The following is a 21,685-nucleotide window of genomic DNA, read 5'->3' as shown; positions in this document are numbered from 1 at the left end:
CAAAAAGAAAATCTGAAGTGAACTAAATAGCAGTACATGTATTAAAAACAATTTCAGAAATCAGGAGTAGGACATAATGCCACTAAACATGGACAAACCAGTTTCTGGGCAACATTTGAATTGAACCCAGCAGAATGCTTTTTTGAAAATTGAGACAAACTTATTTTCATAATTCTTTATATTTTCTCATACCTTTGCATTTGCTGGTTCCCACTTCTCAAGCTGGGTGCTAGGTTTCTGTGTTTGGTCAGTTTAGTACACAACGATAGATAGATAGATAGATAGATAGATAGATAGATAGATAGATAGATAGATAGATAGATAGATGTAAAACTTCTTTTTGTGTCAACTTCAAAAAAACGGATCTTTATACTAAAAATATTATCATGTTTATAAAAGGGTATTCATACAAGATTAATATCATTCTGCATAGAGTACTTAACTGATATGTAAATTTAAAAAAAAAAATCAGTTTACTGAATTATTATTTACCTTTTAAATGTGCCCATCTGCCTAGCATCTGGTGGCTCACTTATTAGGAAAAATCTGAGTAACATCCAATGATTGAATATTGAAGTATAAATGGTTTTAGGCTTTCCTTATTTAAAGAAAAGGTACAAACACAGATTTATACCTAGGTAGGGTATATGAACTGAACTGAACCCATTTTATCCTTGCATATTGAGCATATTTTTTTTTCTAAACTAATCAAAACTTAAAGGAAGCTTATTTTGTTTGTTTTGGCTGAGTGAAAAAATGTCAGGCTTTCTAAAAGGTGATGAAATAGATGATACTTTCCTAAAAAAAAACAACCAAACAAACCCTGTTTCATTGATTTGAAGATAAATGTCTTTTTGATACCCTTTTTAGTAGACTCCTAGCAAAATGCAATGTATGGGAAGAAAGGTATCATCAAGAACAGGGGGAAACTAAAGGTTGTCCTAAAATGCAGTATCACTGGTCATTTGTTTCAATGAACACACAAAAAATGCCTCCTCTGCCTTTCCAATGGCCGTAGGAAAGAGAGAAAAAGCTCGTGTGTACTGTGCAGCTGAGTTGGAAGTTCTACTCTTCCTTCTTCATCTGTAAGATGTTTGGAAGATATAAATGTGGACATGACTACAGCCTAACTGCAAATTGCAGACTGCCACTCCGTGATTTCAGTCTGCTCTATGGTATCTCCCTTTAAACCGACAAGCATGGGAATGGGACAGTGATGGAAGTTCCCCCTGCCCTCCAGAGTGTGAGTTAGAGATGGCTATTATAGCCTACAGTACTGGCCACTGGCCAAGCTTTGTGACCCGGGATGAAGAGAATTCACCCCACAGTTCCTTGTGAAATGACTACTGCCCAGCCCAACTAATTAGAGAGACTGATGATATGGACTAGGTGGTAGCTCAATGGGCAGTGGACTGGAATTGTAGCAGTTGTTTGCTTGGCATGGGGAAATTGGATTAAAGCTAAAGGAGATTCTACTGGTGAGTAGAGGAAAGGAAGGAGAATTATGAGCAACTTTCACTTCGGGAAAGAGGTCAACAAGCACAAGAGTGACAGCTAAACTAGAGACGGAGTTGATGGTTATTTTGGAGAAGAGAAGGTCAAAAATACAGATTAGGCATCTGAAAGGAGGAGGGCTGAGAATTTGCAGAGCTAGGAGAAGACAGAATAATCCATGAAAATAGAGAAGAGATGTGGATCATTACAGATTTGCTCAAATATGAACCAGATCCTTCTGGATTTAAAAAAATCTTTTAGTATTTCATAGATTGCTTCTTCCTTGTATTCATCTATTCATCCTCCTCTTTTTTTCTTTCTTTCTAAAGAAGGCAGAATTCTTCTCCAACAACTAACAACTACCCTGCTCCTGTCAAAATAACAAAAGACACATTAGTGATAATCTTCAAAATCAAGGTAGTCATGAGGCAGTCAGAATGACTGACAATTTTACATAAAAGAGGATAACTTTTCCATTCATTGACAGTGTTTTTCTTCACTACCACACTACTATATCCATTGTATACTTAAATTAAAATGAGAGGAAAAAACATGTTGAAGTGTTTTTGTCATAAATGTTTTCCTGTTATCACCTAATCTATTTGTGATATCTAGTTTTGTTTTAGCTTTGTATTATTTTAATTGGACAAGGACTGAATTGGGCTTTTGTAATATATACAGTCTGTAGTCACCACGGTGCTTTATTTCTTGAACAAATTACTGATTTTACTTCTTTAGAAGATATGATTCATGTGTCCTGAAGACACTGCACCTTGTACACTAATTATTATATGCCTCTACTTTGAGTTTTCTGTATATCTTTTCAATGTTTGAAGCAGTGATATGGATTTTCAAGCAGAACTACTAAGAATTTAAAAAGTGTGAAATTCAATGAGCAAAGTTGTGGCTTTTTCTCTCTGGAAATACCAAAAGTAAAATTTGCCAATATTTCTTCATAAATGCAATGTTCTGTGGGTACTGGAGAATTCTTTACCAGTTCAATAAAGATGAAGGGAAACATTTGTCTATGGTGATTTTATATCTGTTTTTGTTTTATACCAAAAACATTGTTAATTTACAGTTATGGCTGCTCAACTGCACATCCTATCAACACGATCACCAAAAATCCAGGAAAAAAATCAATATCAACCACACAATTTGCACATCCATTTCCGCACGGTTACACTCACATACCCGACCTGAATGTACATTTCTTACAGATGTATGTGTTGGGGTGAAATCTTTAAAATGGTACTTTTAAATTGAAAACATGAAGTTGGAGTTCAGTTTCTCCACATGAGTATGTGAGGAAATGGATGTGTGTAGTATTGCTAACCCAAGTTGTTAAAAATTCATAAATATGCCCAGTCAGGGGATTGGCTGGGTGCTCTGGGTAGGCAGTATCACCTCATGGTGAGAGTCCAAAAATCTGTTTCCCTGGCATTCATGTCTTGAGGTAGTGTCACCCACTGGCAAGAGTCCAAAGACTGCTTTGCCTAGTGGCAATAGCTCAGGGTAGTATCACCCAATGGTGAGGGGTTGAGCACTTTCCACTGCCTGAGGTGGCCAGCAGCCAGTCTGCCCCTGTTTAGCAACTGGCTCTCCTTCCTCCTCTGATGTTGCTGAAGTCATCTGTGGTTGGCTAGATTCTTCCATCCCAGATGTTTCTAAATGCATCCTGTCAAAGAAGTCAGTGATGCTACAAAGACAAGCCACCTCCTCCTGCAGCTCTCTTACATGTCTCTTGAGGGATTCCAAGAACAGACACTTCTCACACTGGGTAGTTCCCCATGTCTGGCTTTTGTTGGCAGGAACATGCATGCTGCATTCCCAGCAAGTCAAGACCAGGGCCTGGGTCAGGATGCCTGTCTAGTGGAGATCTCCAGAGGTGCAGGCAGGAGAGCTAGCAGTATTGTTGGTGATACTGTTTTCTTCCTTGGCAGTTTCTTCCTTGGGGATAGCTGCAAGTTAAGGAAAGGGAAAAAAAACCATGAACTCTACTTCCCTGACTTCCTCTGTTAGCAAACTCAACCTGCTAAATCCCTTAGACTCCCACCTGCCTTCATCTCATCAGCCACATGTCAATATTATTCAGAGCTGAACCAGTGATGCTCTATTGTCCAATATTGCATGACCCAGATAGATAAAAGTGGGGGCTCTATGCCATTGGAAAGGGAGATATCCAACTTCCTTGTCATACTTGGCACTCACTTCTCACTCCCTCAAGCCAATATGACACAATTTTGTGTTTAGAAATTGTTGCTCTTTCTAAAAGGTTTTTATGGATTCCTTTAAGCCCCCTACCGTTGCTCTCATGGGGGCAGATTCAATATTGCCAAGCTCCAAAGTTAAAAAAATAATAATCAAACCTCAACTATTCATGAGATTTACCACAAAATCACGCACTCGTCACTGTGGAGGATGAGGGACAAAGCATGTCGTGTGTGAGTTTAGCAAACCCTTACTTACATGAGCAATCCTTACTTACATTATTATGTTCATATATTATGTATTTGTATTGTATTGCAGTAGTGCTTAGGGCCCCCAACTGGGTATCAGAGATCCTTTCTGGCAGGAGCTGTACAAACTCATAGCAAAAAGATGGTTCCTGCTCCAAAGAGATTACCTATTAAGGACATTGGGGCTACTCAAATGTAGAAAGGTTTCTTGGAATGAGCCCAACATTTGAATATCAGTGTATATAGGTGATCCATAAACTTACTGTACTGCATTATTATTATAGCCCCAATTACACTTAATATGATTTTAATCTTATTTCGGCAACATACATGCTATAGCAACTTCCTCTTGGTTATTGCACTTTCTGCTTGTGTTCAGTTTCTTGTACATGTGCAATTGTACCCAATTTATGATCTTTCTTAGACATGAAAAGTAAACATAATGGGCTTTTTATGTGTGATACATTATTCAAACTCTCTGATAACTTCATAATTGCAGGAGGACATGATTGAGGTCATTTTCCCAAATCAGACACATGTAACCTAATAAATAAATAAATAAATAAATAGAGCTTCTTACACCAACCTCGGACCAAGAAATAAAAAGAGCCAGAGGAAATTACCATCAATGATTAAAATATATTCACAGCTCTACCATTAAGAATACTTTCAAAGACATTATTATTAATCACAGCATTTCTGAAATCCAGATATTTTCAGTCATTTTAAATGTAGATAGACAGACAAGAAAGAAATACAAACAACATCAAACATGGCATCAATGGGTTCTATTAACCGGTACATTAGACATCAAGCAATAGCCTTTGTAGAGCAAAAATTGCCTATTTGTTGGTTTTTAAACACCTGTTCAAAATCACTGGTTAATAATAACAGAACAATGACATCTTAATGAAGGGTATAACTTAATGAGCTGTTACAAAAGATACAAAGTTCTGTTTATACAAAAAGTTTTTGTTTTAGTTTTTCTAAATTTACTTATTTGTTCTAACTTAAAATGACGGCTCCGCATTACTGTTGATAGATTAACACAGAGGTTAATAGTGGGAACTGCCGGTATACATGGTCTTCATTAACACCATATAATTAAAATGAGATTCCTTGAGCTTGACTTGTCAGACAAGATCTTATCTAGATGAATGGTTTTCCTTGCTTTGATTGCTTGAATGATTCTGAGAGTCATTTGACACTTGGCAGCTTACATTATGACATGTTATCAACCAAGCAGTGCAAAGAAAAATTAATTATTTCAGAGAAGAAATACATGATAAAAATATTTTAAAATGTAACAATAGCAGTGTTGGCTCTGAGAAAAAAATTACAAAGCAGAGACAAGTCCAGTGAAGAAGAACATCTTTCTTCAGAGAACTTGCAACAAGGTTACCAATCAGTGAACACAGCTGTCAACTATCAATCCCCTGCAGGAACATTATTTTGAGAAAGTTAAAACAATTAATCAAATGTATTCGTTGTACTCCTCCCCATAAATTATCATAACCACTTTTTCCGTTAATACCATTGTCTTGGGGCTATTTCTTGACATACTTTCACTCAAGGGCAGTCAGAAGATAAATTTAATGTTGAGAGAAAATGTTGGAATGCCATTTCTGTCAATTCCACCTTAATTTCATCCTCTTTCAATGAGCCCCCTTCCTACAAATTGCTGTGTATCCTCAACTTCTAAGAGCTCTCACAGTTCACCAATGAAATTACCTTTACAACTAGCTCACTCTTGACAGGAAGGGTGGTCTTGTGGATACAGAGATTGGATGGGACCCCAAGATTGGCATTTAGTTTGCAGTTCTGCCACCTTGCTCAGGTAAATTGCTTAGGGGTGGTAGATACTTCAAAAGTTCTACTGACATAACTATGTCAGTTTGGGTGTGATTTATTGCCAGCATAGTTGTGCCAGTAAAAAAACCTAGTGGAGATGCATTGATACTGGTATAGCTTGTTTTGGTTCCCAGATCAAAATAAGCTACACTGGTAGAAGCACAACATGTATAACTGCATTTACAGTGGGGGGTGGGGGGAAAGAAGGGTATAATTTTTACTTAACAAGCATAGTTAAAGCAGTAAACATCTAAGTGTAGACAAACCCTTAATCTCTCTAGTCCCCTCTGTAAAGAGGGGGTAATGATACCTCCTTTCTCCCATTCTTTGTCTATTTAGAATGTTACCTTTTCAGGGCATGGGTTATCTCATACTCTGTGTTTGTACTGTGCCTATAGTTCCTGTATTTTTGAAGTCTCTAGATGTTACCACAGTAGATATAATAACATCAATTTTAAATGTATTAAACACAGAGGTAATACAGGTAAATTTCCTACCCATGTCAAATGTCAGCATTCTGGCAGTGTGTTTCCAATATGGTGTTACTGATGTGTGGTATTTTTATCAGAAAACCTGCTACTAAAATTAAATATACTCTGCCCACAACTGTAACTTGATAATGGGTCATCATTTCAAAATTGAAAATAACACATACGATTCCTATTATTATTATTATTTTATTTAGTCCTTGGGTTAATTGCTTGGGAGTGATAGACTCAGACTAAGCTACTAGACCTTATCCTCTTGAGAGGCTACTAATGCCCTTTTGTCCTTTAATTTAATGCACAGCATATTTTACGGATTCAAAGAAGCAAATACCATAACAAAAGTTATAGGGTAATGTTACTTTTGTATACTTTAAAATTCGTTAACAGTTATGACTCTAAGATATCTCCAACAAATTGCACTAAGGTGCTGAGGATGAGTGAACTTATCCTGGAGACCTTGAGCTCACAATGCCTGCACAACACATAGCCTATCCACCATAACACAGTTCCCTCTACTTACCCCTTCCAAAACTTCCCCTAGTTACCCATATGTATATGGTGTAGCTCTCCACTGCCTTGCTCCTTGTGTAGTGAGTGTAAAATATTACCAAATCAGAATGGTGGTGTTTTACACCTACTTTGCCCTTTATAAATTACTACATAAGGTGTAAAACAGTGGTGAATCGAGACTATCAAAACACCACTTTGGCATCCATGCAAATAAATCCTTGCCCTGTAGGCACATACCATTTCTGCCAGCTGCCTCCTGGGCTAACGAAGCAGAGGGAGGTGGCTCTCAATGTGCAATCATAGCATCATAGAATATTAGGGTTGGAAGAGACCTCAGGAGGTCATCTAGTGCAATCTCCTGCTCAAAGCAGAACCAACACCAACTAAATCATCCCATCCAAGGCTTTGTCAAGCCGGGCCTTAAAAACCTCTAAGGATGGAGATTCCACCACCTCCCTAGGTAGGTCCAGAAGAAGAGGTTGGATATGGGCGTGGGAAATATGGCAGAGTGGGACTCAACTGCTCAGAGTAGTATTGAATCAGATCCTCAACCCAGCAGCCACATACACTTCACCTTCAATTTCAGAAGACACTTAGGTAACTTTAACAGAACTCTGAAAATTAGTCAGTCCTCTGCTTTACTGAGTAACTGACCAGTTTCCTAGGGCTAAATGTGACTCACCAATATCACAAAAAGCTCTGCACTACCTGTGGATTCCTCTACCCTAGAAGACTCCTCAGATGAATGGTTAGGGCAGTTTTATGTCCCCTATGCACTGCTGCAATAGCACAGAAGGGCTGTATTAGGGCAAGAATATGTCCCAGAATGCGAAGATTAATAATGATGATGAGGTCAGTGAGGAGAATAGTAATGATCACTGCAAAAGCAACATAACTTTAAACACTTTTACATGCAGAAATCTGCTTCAGTAATGTGAAGACAGACAGAAATTAATAGAAGACAACCTGAAAGATCAGTTAACCAATACTACAAATTGAAGATAGCTAATAATAAACAATACTTGGCATTTAAATTATATAGCATTTTATAAACAGTGAACAAATAATTTTTAAACAGCTTTAGGAGATAAGTGCATATGTTTATCCTGAGTTTGCAGATGAGGAAAATGAGGCAGATACAATTCTACACTTATTGGGGTATCCCATTGACTGGGGTTAGATAATTTTAGAATTCGGCACTTTACTGACCTGGAAATTTGCAAAAATGGTGAGTAAACATTGGAAATGTGCTGTTTGCTCCCAGATTGTGTACCTTTGATGTATGTTTTTTTTGCCAATTTTCATCCTTATTGTGGACCACTCAAGTACATGAAAATACTGACTACATTAAAAAAAATCCAATACATTAGAGTAGGTAAATGTATTTATGTTAATAATAAATTAGTCTAAGTGTAAATGTGAGTCTGTCTGTTAAAAGCAATTGTAATACACACACACACACACGTATGCGAGTGCACACATATGTGTACATCAGTCCTAAAAAAAGACGTGGTGGAACTCCCTGGACCCAACTCCCTGCTCTGGAAACAGAGATGGTGACTTGGTTACCTGGGCAGCCCAGGTGACTGAGATGTCATTGCTCCTTCCAGAGTGAGGAACAGGATCTAGATCTTGGTTTTCCCCCTGGAAAGACACTTGGAGCTCAGTAATCTGGGTGGATCTCATGGGAACCCAGGGAGAGCCCCTGAACCCAGCTGCCTGCTCTGGAAGGAGAGATGGTGGATTAGTAACCTGAGTGGATCCCAGGGAAACCAGGCAGAGCCCTTGGACCCAGCTCCCTGGTCTGGAAGGAGACATAGTGGATCAGTAACCGAGGTGGCCCAGGTAACCAAGCTACCATCTCTGCTTCTGGAGTGGACCAGAAAAAGAAGAGGTGAAGGAGGCAATGTGAGAAGATGATGTCCTCACTTTCTCTACCTCCCCTACTTCAGGATCCATTCCAGGCCCCCTCCCGAAGGAGAGGTCATGTTTTGGTAACCTGGGCCACACAGGTTACTGATACTGCCGTCTCTGTTTCCAGACCAGGGTTTCAAGTCAGAAGTACTCTTACTTTTATGCAATATTAATTCTTATATTTACAAGAAAACCGTGAAGTTAAATTTTGCACTGATTTTCACCTGCTTTTAAATTTTTTTCTAACAAATGCTGATGACTTCCTGGAAAATTAAAAAAAATAAATAAAAACATGAAATGAAGGGCCTTGGGTATGTGAGAAATAATATTAGAGGTGCAATGTGTGTTAGTGAAATCGCTGCATATTAACATTAACTCAGCTAAGAAAGACGGTGGTTAGATGCAGGATCTTAAGATTGAGTCAAGAATAGGAAAATAAGTTGTGGGAAATCCTGGAAATTATAAAGATCTGTTAGCCATTCTAGTACATGCCCCTATTAGTGCAGGATATTGCCCTACAGTTTTGTTTTGGGAATTTTCTCTAATCTACAGAACTATGAACTGGGTCAAGGGCCCAGTACTGAGTAGTCCTTAAACATGCGTGTAGTCCTATTGATATCAATAGGACTACTCATGTGAGTAAGGATGATTTAAATAAGGAAAGTTTACAGTATCAGGCCATGGTTTTGTATCTCTATTAAGTCTGTCAGGAAGAATTTTCCATTATTTCCTATGCTGATTGTTACTGATAGTTTCATTACCCTCTAGTTATTTGATATTTGTTACCTAATGTTCCATTATTTTACTATGGATGCATATATTGTACTGGATGGTAATTGTCAGGAAAATAGTTATTGAAAAGGCAGCAAATGGGATTTTACAATAATAAAGTGTTGCAGTGACATAAGTCCGAACAACTCCCTGTGACGGAACTGGTAAGATAAGATGATAAATATGAAATAATTTGAAGGCAAGAAAAGAAACATTAACAGCATTATATATATATATGAAATTTCAGCTTCAAATCTGACTCCTGGTTTTATTGAATTTTATCTAATTACACTGAGTTATGGAACAGTAGTCCTATTTTTATGCATTTGCATCTTCTTGAAATGTTACGTACTCCCAAGGGCTTTCATTTTACCAGAATTAACCCAAGAAAAAGATTGCTTCTTTAATAGAGAGGGGTTGGGTTTTCACTACCATTATTTTCAAATATCATTAGGATGTATTATTCATAGCAAATAATTTACTTGAGGCAGACTTTGAGTTTGGCAAATGTATTGATATTTTAAAAATGTTTCATGGATGTTTTCTGTGAACATATTTCAGCTGACAAGTTTGCTTTGATTTGGCTGAGACTGCCCCAAAGGTGCCAGTTGGTGTTAACTATGATAGCGGTTTATGTCATGTGGCTATCAATCACTGGGCGCTGGCCTGAGACCCACACCTATTTTTCACAAGCCTTTGAGAGATGGTGACTGGTCTCTATTAGTGATCTACCCACAATTCAGAAACAGAAGTATTAATAAAAAATTGGAACGTTAAGAAAATTTTGACTGCTGTATCAGCAGACAAAATATGTGGTTTGTGGGGGGTTTTGGACCATGTGTAGCCTATATATATGTTATTCACATAGAAATACCGCTACTTCTCATTAAGTTTAATGAACACTTCAAAAATGTCCCTTACTCTTATGAAGCTGAATGACTGGCTTATGGGGAGTGGATGTGCTCCTTCATATAGATAGATAAAAGGCTTCAAAGCAGAAGAAAAATATTGAACAATCACCATGGTTACAAGTTCAATTATTAACATTCAAACTGAGAGTTCAAACTAAAAATCCAATTACCAATGATTTAGCAGTCAACCTACAAAAACGAGTATCTAAAATAAACATTCAGGAAGACAATGAATTCAAAATAATAATAATAATTAATAATAAAAATAATAACAGCTAAACCTAGGGTAGTAATATACATATCTTGAAATCCCACATGCCAGATACAGAAATTGAAAGAGCCAAATTCTCAGTTTGAGAAAGCTTAACAAAGGAGGTAAATTGACATTAAAGCTGAAAATGGCATGCATTAGCACTCCTCCCTTTGCTCTTGTTAAAGAGAGAAAAAAACAACAACAAATAATTCAGACACCATGATGGCACTTCAGAAACAAATAGCAAGTAAAGATGGCAAGCCCAGTCCAGGAAGTTCAAACAAGTCAGCAATACTAGTTACGGGAAAGAAAAGTACAAGACGAGAAATGGGATTGGCAATCTCATCTCACATGGTCCTCTGAGCTCCAGGCAGTGGGATTAAGTTGAATCAAATAATCTTCAATTTACCAATAATTCACCCATAACATCGTCTTGAACTAGCTGAGTAAGAACCGTATGTATGATGAGCAGCTTAAAATAGAGTTTGCACTGGCAGACCAATATTCAGCCAGAGCTCTCTAGTGTACTTTTGTGGCATGGTCTGCATTTCAGCTTTACCAGGTTCCTTGTTCTGCCTGCAAACTTGCAACAGAGTGAGGCTCCTACAAAAGATGTCTTAGTGCCATAAACTAGAGCCACGTCCCCATGTGTTCTAGTCTGCTGTCTGCTATTTACATTTCTGTGCCCTTCATAGTCGTTAGTGAGTAAGACATCATACCTCCACCATAAGACTTGTGGAGTATATCCCCAAAGAAGGGGAAGAAGTGGAACACTAGGGAATGGTGTCAGGGAAAGTAGTGCCTCTTCAGAAATACTAGACTGAGAGCACAGTCTTCCCAACTAAGCAAAATCATAGAGAGTGCAAATCAAGAGGCGCATAGAAACTTCAGAGGCTCTGAAACTGAGCTTTCAGTTGCAGAAGTTGGAACAATCCTCCTGAAAGACCCTTCAACCATCGGAAATCAGGAGTCATGGGGCAAAGGCATATTTCCCCGTGACTCCAAAAATCTCTCATTCATCATTTGTGTTCCCTTATCCCCGTCTACATCTCCATCTTCACAGTAGTAGCTTTTGCCAGAAGCTGGGAATCAGCGACAGGGGATGGATCACTTGATGATTACCTGTCCTGTTCATTCCCTCTGGGGCACCTGGCACTGGCCATTGTCAGAAGACAAGATACTGGGCTAGATGGATCTTTGGTCTGACCCAGTAGGGCCATTCTTATGTTCTTAGTTCCCATGGGGTTTGTGCATTTTTAAGAATTCAGGAGCATCATCGGGGCCTCCGTAGAGAAGAAAAAGAGGAAATACGTGAGAAGGGATAGGCAGAGAAGCAGGAATTCATTTACAAAAATGCCCTGCCCCCCAGCAACTCCACAGATCCCAAACACAGTACATCTGTAATGCAGAGTCCTCGCCAAACAACTTTCTGCACCAGGCAGACCAACCTCAGGAACAGTGAGCCCAGTACTTAGTGCATGTAGAGCTACTAAAGGCCTGATTTTTCAAGGTATTTAGGTGCCGAATGACGCAAAGAGTTTCCTAGTGGGATTTTCAAAAGCCTAATGGGCCAATATGTTCCTTACTCCCACATACCAAGGGGTCAGGGTATGGCCCAAAGCCTTTTGTAGTTAGTCATTACCTTTTAGTTTACTTCACAGATCATCACTATTATAGGAAAGACTGAACAACACTTAATGGATCTGGAGCCTTTGAAAGAGAGAAGAGTCTGTTTTTATGTTTCCACTATCCAAGCACATTTGGATGGGCTCCCACACATATTTTATGCTTTCACAAATTGAAACATAAAAAGCAAACTCTTCTGTGTTTGTAAAGATGCTGAGGCAGGTTTAAAGAGTCTTGCAAATTCTTAAGTAGTGAGAACAGCACAAGCAAGGATTATACACACACACTTTTTAACTACAAAAGAGTAATGTGATAGGTAGATAGGTATATCCTTGTCTCTAATGTTCTCTTTATAGGGTAGCTTACTGAGAAAGATATGGTGATTTAGAAGAGTCAACATGGATACTTAAGCAAAGTTACCAAAGTGGTGTCTGTGCCATACTAGAACTAAAGTGAGTAGGAAAAGAAACAAGGAAATCTGAGAATGTCACATGATGCCAAATATACTTACCACATCCTTCTTAGTAGTCTGCACCAAAAAGGGTGCAAGATTTGCAAGGTTAAAGTTTGACTTCTTGAACACATACATAAAAGATGTTTCTTAGAAAAAGCTGGCACTACAGCTAGGTGGGAAATGGTTTTCCTGTCCCTCAAATACTTTCAAGAGTTCAAAAATGTTTTCTGTCTTGAATCATGTCAAATTCAAAATCTCAGAAATTGTCACAAACCAAACCAACCCAACCCACCCAATTATTTTTTTCCAGTTTGGGTCAATCAAAACATTTCAGCAATTGTCTAATTATCTATTATTTAGTCTAATTATCTTCCATTTCAAAACAAAGTGTTGTTTCAAATTGTGTGATGGGGTGCTTACCGCATATATGATGTAAGAGGGTTAAAATGAGCCTGAGAGGTGAATTAGCCCTCCTGGTTGCACCTGGAGAGCGGGCCAGGCACAATCAGAGATAAGAGCTGATGAGTCCAGTTGGAGGTAGGAGACTCATAGAAGAGGCGTGGGGAGTTCCTTTTCTCTGGGAAGCAGACTGAAAGAAGGCTGAGAAGAAGGAAGGAAAGATGAGTAGACAAAGTGAGAGTTAGTGCAAGAGTGAGCTGGAAGCCTTAGCAAACAATTGTATGCAGAGAGAACCATACAGAGTTGTCAACCATACAGAGAAGTCCCATTGAATCAGTCTTCATGGATGCAAAAGTGAAGGAAAGAACAGCTTTTTATCATTAACCAGTCTCCACCATATACACTTATAATTGTATATTTGGACATACTCCTACTGTATATAGAAGTCCCACTGACTTCAATGGAAATTCCATGCATAGAATGAAGATTATGATAGGATAAGAGGTTATGAGTAATTTAAGAATTCTAGGGATAGATAGGGCATGAATACTTACTTCTGTGGGTAATCTCATAACTACATCATATATATTAGACTGCCACACAACTTAATGATAATATTTGCCCAATATACCTGTAATCCTAAACTAAACCCAATATATGACTGCCCTCTCCCCCTCAAACAACTTGTGAAAAACCTTTAAACTCTTGACAATAGTGGTGTGAAATTACTAGTTTTCATTATACATTAACTTTTAGAGCAGAAATTTTCCACTGTAATACCATTGTTTATGTGGAGGATAATTCACATGTGCAGTGGACTAGCAAAAGGCAGTAGTAGAGGCTGCACTCATGAATGCATTGATGAAAAACTTGATCAGGCATTTCAACACTACAGTGTGCATATATTAACTAAGTGTGATTAGACCGGTGCACATAAGATCTTTCCATTTTAGGAAGGATTTTATACTGCTCCTGAAGTCAATTAGGCCCATAGATTACAAAAGGGCATATAGCAAATTCTGATTTACTACACGTTTTCACAAAATCCAGGTCTTCCATGGCACCATTTTTCCCATGGCATGTTTTCATTAGATATTAGAGTAAATCATGTCGTGCAAGGTATGGAATAAATTTGGCATTAGCTCAGCCTTAGGACTCGTGAAGTAATATTTTCTGAATACTGTAATTTCTTTGTCAAGTTTTGTGATATTACTGAATAAATTAGTTGATGATTTTTTCTACTATTCACCCAGAATCATAAAGCTGGCACAAAAGTTTGTTAACATATTTACAAAAAGCAAATTTCAGGACATATTTTATATTAAATATTCTATGAATATTTTTCTGTACTATTCATTCAGGTCTACTCAGCAACTGCAATTTGTCACCATTGTGGACAAGAAGCAAATAAAGTGGTATTTAGAATGAGACTATGGACAAATAAAAAAGATGTTTTCATATATGTTATTTTAGATAAGAACCTACTAGCCTCAGTTCAGTTAATTAATTTCTGAACTTTCAGTTTAACAGTTACTGTGACCACTAATTGTTTCAGTACTTTTACAGAGGATGTCTCTTTGTCAGCACTAATAGCCATGTTCATTGATCACGCTATCCTAGAGCAATGAACACCAGTAATATACACCCAGTACTTATTCCAACACAATTTTATTACTTTCTATCCTTTAATACATTGAAAACTCAAGGGTCGATAGAAACATAACAATCTGCCCTGAATAAGGTGCAGTGTGTAGCTGTGATGCTCCAGAAGTCAACTGGAAAAAAAGATTTGTGACCCTGGTTGCCCATGAAGTCTGCTCTCACACACTGTGAACCACAATGCAGGTAGCCTGTGCAGCAAAGTAAGGAGGCTCTTGTCTCTTGCCTTAAATACACATATATAATTTCTTCCAGTGAACATGCTCCCTCACTAATGCCAAGACATAACTTCCTGCAGGTCATTCTGGGAATATCAAGGCATGGAAACACCTGCCAGCAAACATACTTGCAATCTGCAGCAATGGAGGTTATATTTGTGGATCAGGAGAAGTATATTTCTCCAAATGTGCACTAGCAATGTAACATGACCCAAAAGCACCAAGGCATATTCGTTTCACTGAATTCATTATTTAAATTCCCTCAAACTGGTGATAAGCAGCTTATTACAAAAGCTAGACCTAAACTGCTTAACTGACTGTAGATACCTTGTGCGATTCAAAAAGTGCAGTTAGTGGGAAAAATCACTGAACAGTTTTCTCTTATAAGGGAGGTGCCACTACAAGCAGGAATATATGTGTTTACGACAAATGGCTGCACAGATCAAATATGTATGGTTTCCAAATGGTCAGTTGACATTCTGAGCGGAGAGTCTATTTCATGTCCCCTTTTGCAGTCAAATGTTGAGGAGTAGCTATTCTTCTCCAAATTCCTCACTAATGTCCTTAGGTCACTGATCAAATTACTTTCTGAGATTTCTGAGAAAGGAACATGAGCATTCATTTCAAAGCAAGTGGGGTTTTTTTGTTTGTTTGAATGATGTCTGTAATACCATGAGGATAATGATCAGTTTCTTACAAAAAAAAAAAACCTTTTCCAGGCAACATAAGATGATAAGGGAAATAGATTTGCTTTTCAATTGGGATTCACACTGTCTATTCATCGCAGCCTAAATCCAGAATTTATGACATCCTGGGGTAAATAAACTCTAAGAGCCTATAAAAGTACTGCTTGCCAGGCTGACAGGTTCAAAGACAATCACCCAGTATAGAAAGGGGGAAAGGGAAAACATGACTCACAGCAAGATCTGCTTGGAGTGTGGGCAATGTACAATAACTACCCTTGCTGTTCTTTCCATGACCCACAGTGTCACCTGGAATCGCATGGACATTTGCAAGGAGTTTAGATAGCAATATAAGAATCGCCATTGTTGATCAGACCAATGGTCCATCTAGCCCAGAATCCTGTCTTCTGACACTGGCCAATTATCAAGTGATCCATCACCTGTTCTCCCATCCCAACTTCTAGCACTTAGAGATTAAGAGACACCCTGTAGCTGATCGGGCCATGGGCAGTCAGTCCTAGTGGTGGAAGCAAGGGTTTAACCTACTGGTTAGAGCTGGGTCCTGGCAGATTCCAGGAAATGAGCTGAGGGTCACTACCAGAGGGCAGAAGCCAAATGCCAGAGCCAGGGGGTAAACCAGAGTCATAAGCAAGAGGCAGAGCCGGGGATTGAAACCAGAAGTCTAAAGCCAAAGGGAAGCATGGGCTGTGGGTTCACAGCATGTGGAGCTGTTATAGGTGAATTCTGCATGGGGAATGAGATTATCATCCCGGTGGTAATTTAGGAAGCAGCATAGGTACTGCTCCTGGACCTGATTGACTCTCTCTCTGCCTAAAAATTGGTACTAGGGTGGTAAGTGGTCGAGGTACAAGGGCCAATGCCCAGGAGGCACTGAAATTCCCACCTAAAGCAGAAATGAACTGGGACCCCCAGTCAAATACTATGCTTGTGGGCAACCCATGAAGACCAAAGACGTTATCTTTGAATAGGCAGGCTGATTCCTGGATAGTGAGGAGGCTGCATCATGATATAAAATGTGTAATCTTCATCAGGTGATTGACTACAGCTAGTATAGTAGCGTACCTTTGGGATGATGGCAGCTCCATGATCAAGTCCATTAACATGATGGCCCAAGGCCAAGGTGGAATGGGCAAGGGCTGGAGGAGACTAAGTGGTTTGGAATGGGGGGTTTGGTCCAAGCACAGAGGTCACAGGACCAGGGGTAGGTTGCTACCAAAGCTTGGAGGGCCAGCCACCAGAAATTCCTCGACACCAGAGCCTAAGCAGCATTTCTCGACTGAGGTGACCAACCAGAGGAGCATCATGGCAGATTCACTGGACATGAAGCCTGGGTCAGCCATCATGTATGTATATTCGGTGCAGGCACAAGGTGTCCACATTTCCCTTGTCAAAAAACACATCTGCAGGGTCATGGTACTTGCAAAGTATTTTGGTGGCGGCAGGTGGAATGGTTGGGGGCACACCCAACTTCCATGTGCCTGTTCCTTTGAAGAGGGATTCCTCAAATAATGACACAAGCTTCAGAGGATACCAGTTGTCTCTTTGGCCTCGGGAAGGCAGCATCACCGGCAGTTCAGTGAGCAAAAGCATACTGTCTCTTTTCAGCAATGGATATGGGGGTCATGGTCAGAAAGCCGGAGCATTCCCAGGATGACCAGAGAGGGGGGGGGGTCCTAATCAATCTGAACAAAAGAGTCTCCAAGTGCTCCTGGAGGGTAATGACCCTAAAGGGCAGTAGCGACCCATCAATAATTTCCACCAGATCTGGAGAATTCTTATGCATTTCAGGGATCCCATGGACCTTATTCACATCCTAGTCCATAAAATTATCTAAGGCCCCCTATTAACCAGAGCCTCCCGGCTAGGCTTGTTGGGATTAGGAGCCACAATGGCAGTCGAAGATCTATCAAGGGTGGATTCACAGTTACTGCCATCCCAAAAGAGGAGGAAGGGATCAGCCCAGCCCAGCCCAGCCCAGCCCACCTTACTGGGGCTGGAGCTTCGCATTTCCTGACCTTGAAGATGGTCTGAGTTTTGCAGAGTATCTCAAAGCGAAGTGTCCACAGCCCCACACTACAGAAACAGACCGGAAGTTTGGCGTCAGCTCTTCTCAGCCCCAGACAGGCATGAGCGAGCCTTGTTGACATGAGTCATGGAGTGGGTCCTGGAGTGGGGTGTGCAATTGAGAGGTGGGAGACTGGGACCTTGACAGGGCTCAAGCTGGGCCACATCCATGGTGTTGTTCGGTAAGGTGGTCATCAATTCTGATACATAGGTCAATCAGATCATCAAGATGGGACCGCAGCTTGACCTATGGCTTTATATCAACGTTCAGCCCAATACAAAACTGATGCTGCGCAGCTACATTCCACTTGGTTTCTTTGGAGAGGCGACAAAATTTATCAGTGTATTGGGCAGCTGATTAATGCCCTTGCTGTAGCTTTGTCGCTTGGCTTCAGCAGTTTGGGTGCAGTGGGAGTCACTAAAGATAACTGACGTGACCTGAATGAACTGCTCCAAATGTCCGAGGCAGGGTCTGGACTGTTCCATGTGGGGGCAAGCCCAGGCCAAGTCCTTGCCAGTGAGCAAACTAATGATTAGCCCTGCTTGGGCCTGGTCTCTGGGGAACAATTTGGGGTGTAGCAAGAAGAGGAGCCAGGACTGATTTAAGAAACCTTAGAACTGACCCTGGTTACCAGTAAACTTGTCTGGGAGTGGGGACTTAAGCTGCTGGTGGGCAAGAGCCAGGGCTGTCAGCGAAGCAGCCGGAACTTCTAGTGCTGCATTCTGGGTGTTCAGGGTGGACACCTGCACCTGGGAAAAACTGGCTTGAGTGGGGTCCATGCTGGCGATATGGGCCCCGAGCCTTTGTGTGGGGCTGCTCAAACTGAATGCGAAAGGGCCATGGGCTGTCATGCCTAGTGGTGGAAGCAAGAGTTCGGCCTACTAGTAAGAGCTGGGTCCAGGGTGGACAGAGTCCACGAAATGAGTCAAGAACGCTACCAAAGAGGCAGAAGCCAAATGCCAGAGCCAGGGTGTAAACCAGAGGTGGAGCCGGGGATCAAAGCTAGAAGTCTGAAGCCAGAGGGGAGCAGGGGCTGGAGCAGAGCAGGAGCAGAGACTGGATGCAGGCTGGAGCAGGAACTGGAAAAAGAGCTAGAACAAAGCAGGAACAGAGATGGGAGCAGGCTGGAGCAGGACTGGAACTAAGCAGGAGCAGGGACTGGAAGCAGACTGAAGTAGGAACTGGATTACTGGAGCAAAGGCAAGCACAGCTGCAGGCGTGGTACAGTCAGCAACAGCTGATCTGCTGTGGGGACCAGGTTTAAAATCAGTCAATCAGGGGCTGGGGCCACTCTGTCAGGTCTAAAGCAATACGTCTGGGTTCATTGGTTGCCTAGCAGTGCAGTTAGTCACAGAGCAGGCAAACAGCTGATCCCAAATGGTTTATTCCCTGATGCACCCATAGAATGGGGTTTCATCCCTGGCTAATAACCATTGATGGACCTATTCTCCATGATCTTATCTAATTTTTTTTTAACCCAGTTATATGGTTGACCTTCACAATATCCCCTGGCAATGAGTTCCACAGGTTGACTCCTTCCAAGACCCCATGGAAATCAAAATGAAGGTGACTGCAAAAGGGTAAGTGTCCAGATTTGGTGATAAGATCCTGATCTTAGCACCCCCACAGCCAAAGAGAAGACCCATTCTCTTTGGTCCTTGTGTTCCCACAATACCATCAGATTAAGTGGGTTATAGCCCACGAAAGCTTATGCCGAAATAAATTTGTTAATCTCTAAATGCCAGAAGGACTCCTCGTTGTTTTTGCTGATACAGACTAACACGACTACCCTTCTGAAACCAATACCATCAGAGTGATTCAACAACACTACTCAAAAATTTATAGAACATTCTTTTTCTTGTACTTTCAAAAGATGTAATTAGAAGGAAATGTGCTGAATACAAATCCTCTTGACTGAATTTTAATTACATCATATTTTAGGATTTAAATATCATGGTGTTGGACACAAGAGAGAGACTGAGATTCAGTGTGCAAATTAGTGACCTCAACACCACAATGTGGTTATTTGATAAATGAAGGGGGGGGGGATAACTCCTTTTTATGGACATCCAGCCAACCAGTTAGCTACAAAATCCCTGTTAGTAGCTGTTCTCTACTTGCATACCTGTAAAGGGTTAAACAAAAAACCATAGGTAAAAGGAAGGGAGTGGGCACCTGACCAAAAGAGCCAATGGGAGGGCTAGAACTTTTTTAAATTGGAAAAAAAAAACTTTCCCTTTCCTTGTCTGTTGTTGTTCTTTTCTGGAGAGAGGAGACAGAGCATCAGTGCTTTAAGAAGCTTTAAACCAGGTATAAAAAATCATCAAATCATACCTAGAATTTCCTTATCTGAAACCCCAGATATGTAAGTAGATCAGGGAATGTCTTCATTTCTTTATGGCTTGTGGATTCCTCTGAGCTAACCCCCAAATGCTTTTGTTTTGCTTGTAACCATTAAGCTGGACCTCAAGAAAACCATTCTTGATGCTTAATTATTATATTTTCTCTTTTTAAATCTAGCAATAGCCTAAGCTCCAAATTTATTTTCTTTCTTTTTGTTTTTAATAAAATTTACCTTTTTTAAGAACAGGATTGGGTTTTTGTTTCCTAGGAGGTTTGTGAATATGTTGTTTAATTAGTTGGTGGCAACAGCTGATTTCCTTTGTTTTCGTTCTCAGCTCTTCCCCGGAGGGGATGGGGGGGGAGTGAAAGGGCTTGAGGGTACCCCACAGGGAGGAATTCCCAAGTGTGCCTTCCTGGGTCCAAAGGGGTTTTTTTTGCACTTGGGTGGTGGCAGCATCTACCCATCCAAGGTAAGAGAGAAGCTGTAACCTTGGGAGTTTAATACAAGCCTGGAGTGGCCAGTATTAATTTTTAGAATCCTTGCAGGCCCCCACCTTCTGCACTCAAAGTGCCAGAGTGGGGAATCAGCCTTGACAGGGTTACAATACAGACTATGTATATTTTTTTATCAAAATGGGACAGACATGGATCTTTTTCTGATCCTTGAAAAGGAGAGTATAGAAATATGTAAAAGAGTTGAAAAGAAATTTATCATAAACAGATCAAATTGAAGGCAAGGCCAGAGAAAATAATATCAACCTAAGGGACAGAAAGTCCAGGGAGACCATTGGCTGGCTAAGTACACAACAGACCCTGAGGCAACTCTAAACTGACCTATACAACTGCCAATGGAAGTGCAGTCTGATAAGAACATAAGACCACTGCTGTAAAAATAACTTCTCCCCTTTAAAACGCATTTCTATTATTTCAGCTGAAGAGGTGGCAGAAAGGTGATACAAGCGAATGGAGCACATGGCATACCACTAGCCCCACATAATATGCTCTTTTGAACTAAATAGCCAGTATTCCTTAAATAAAGATAGAGTGTCCTGAGATAATCGTTACCTACTTACAACTCTGATGAACAAATAACCCATCATTTTCGAGTGATTATGTGCTTCTAAAAAGAGAGTATATTGCTAGTTTGTTTCTTTTTAAAATTGTGTTGGGTAATATATTAAATTGTGTGTGTCCTGTGACTCTTCTTCTTAGCATATGCACAATGTGCCTCAGTTGACACATGACCAGGATTCATCAATGAATTTGGTCTGCTGGTTGGACCATTATCTTCTCCAGCCCAGGCCAGGTAGTGATGGGGAGTGAGACATAAATGCTGATCCATGCCCCTCCTGTCCTGTGACTAAAGGTGATAGAATGTCTTTTTGGAAAATAATTTCTACCCAAAGCTGATCATTTTGGAGAACTGAAAATTATTTGTCACATGCAGGTATAGTAAGTAACATCCTCTCACTTACAGCAAAGAAGAAAATTATAAATACATATATAGCAGATAGATGCATATATATTTCTATCTTCTCTATATATAATCTTTATATAATGAAAACT

The sequence above is a fragment of the Emys orbicularis genome, chromosome 1 (assembly GCF_028017835.1).
Source record: "Emys orbicularis isolate rEmyOrb1 chromosome 1, rEmyOrb1.hap1, whole genome shotgun sequence".
Taxonomy (NCBI): domain Eukaryota; kingdom Metazoa; phylum Chordata; order Testudines; family Emydidae; genus Emys; species Emys orbicularis.
This window is presented reverse-complemented; position numbering follows the sequence as displayed.